The 2,043-nt window shown below is 35.7% G+C and overlaps 1 protein-coding gene across 5 annotated transcripts in view; it reads right to left on the reverse strand.

Annotated features, from left to right (window-relative positions):
* Positions 1–2,043, reverse strand: part of LOC106884027 (nischarin) — a 71,565-nt gene that overhangs the window by 68,713 nt on the left and 809 nt on the right. The gene's annotated exons all lie outside the window — the stretch shown is intronic.

The raw sequence follows: 2,043 nt of genomic DNA on the forward strand, positions 1-2,043 counted from the left end.
CCCCCCCCAACTGGCACATAAAAAGCATCCACTACACTCTCAGAGTGGTTGGCGTTAGGAAGGGCATCCAGCTGTAGAAACAATGCCAGATCAGATTGGAGCCTGGTGCAGCCACTGGCTTTCCAGACCCAGTCAAACCGTCCAACCCATGCCAGCATGGAAAACAGACGTTAAACGATGATGGTTCTTTCCCCTTGAATCTACAATCTAACGAGAATGTCATGTTAGTAACAGGAAACACTTTCTTCTTATCAACGACTATATTATCCGGTTTATTGTATTCCAGTGACCCGTCTGTTAGTATGGCAAAGTATCATAACAACTTAACGTCAACATTTTTAAGAACTTCCAATTGTTCCCACAAAACCGCCTCGGTTTTTCTGTGCGTGCGAAACTGAATCTCTTGCAAAAATGCCAGTGAATTATTGCAGCAACTTTATAACGTTTATTATACTTTTTGTGCTTGTGGACATTCACAATACAAAAAAATAGTTCCCAAAAATTCGTCTATTGTTGTTTAGTCCCAAGTCAAACAGATCTACATTCAAAAGCACTTCAGTCGTAACCATCATATTTGGATTTCACGGCTGCTATTTCTAGCAAGTGGTATGGCCAGATCGTATACAGGTTCTTTTAATGTCATAAAATACCAGTCGAATATAGGAAGTCGATACAGTGTCAATTCTATTCCCCCATTTGCCTGGATAGTGTGGCCTTGAGCAACGAAAAAAACTAAAAATTCTTCACTCTAAAAACATTACGTAGTAAATTGACTAAATTCACACGGAGATGTGTTTGGATTTACAGACAGTGGTAGGAACGAGAATGTACGAGGTTCATTCCTTTCCCCAGCACATTTATTAAATGCATTGGTGCTTCCAAGTGTAAAAAAAATGGCTACAATAAGAGGAGGGGTGCATCGAACTCCAAATCGACACCAACGATAACCCATTGATTGATATTTGAAACCAAAGCACAATTTGGAAGAGAGAAAGGGGGAGGGATTGAGTCATGTTCCAATAATAACACAGTTTTATCTGCCACAGGGTCGACACTAACAATAGTACAATGCAACACACATATATAGAACCAAACGTGAAACTGAAAAGTGGGTGTTACGCAAATACACATACGTATTCGTACACAATAATAATTGCGTACACTTAATGGTGGTGGTTGTCTCATTGTTTGTTAAACTAGGGAGAAAGCCAATTATATACAGAGGAAATGAAGTAGAAATAGCTACGCAGTAACAGTCCTGAGTTAATCACTGATACCTTAAAACATGTAGCATTGATGGAATGAAATGAATGAACGAAGGCCAGGGTGCAACAGTGGAGCCTTCGAAAATAGATTTGGAACACAGAAATGCTGCTGAGAAGCAAGCATCCAGTTCATTGATTAAAAAGCGAGCAAGGTATTTTTGGTTCGATTGATGCTAGTCATTGATACTCTTTCTCCTGTTTGTACAACCAAACGTGTGCGTGTGTCTGTATGTGTGAGTGAGTGAGTGTACATACATATGTGTATGCACGTATTTATATACATATATATATATGTGTGTGTGTGTGTGTGAGCTATGGAACTTACATATGTGACTGAAAGGAAAGTGTGAAGTTTGAAGGGTTGTTTGCATTATTATTATTTTCTTTTTTTAGTTGGATGAATATATGAATGAAATAGTGCTCGAAATGTGGAGGTTTACAACATTCATGCATTTCAATTCCTCTCAACACGCACGCACGCACATTATATATATATATATATATATATATATACATACATATATATATATATATATATATATACATACATATATATATACATACATATATATATATATATATACATACATATATATATACATACATATATATATATATATATATATATATATATATGTACGGTATAATTATAGATACACACACATATACTACAGAAAAGAGGAGATAGAAGCTATTATCATCGACGTTGATTAGTGAAGTGTGTATATGTGTGTGTGTGTGTATATATATATATATATATATATATATATATATATAT

The sequence above is a fragment of the Octopus bimaculoides genome, chromosome 3 (assembly GCF_001194135.2).
Source record: "Octopus bimaculoides isolate UCB-OBI-ISO-001 chromosome 3, ASM119413v2, whole genome shotgun sequence".
Lineage (NCBI taxonomy): Eukaryota > Metazoa > Mollusca > Cephalopoda > Octopoda > Octopodidae > Octopus > Octopus bimaculoides.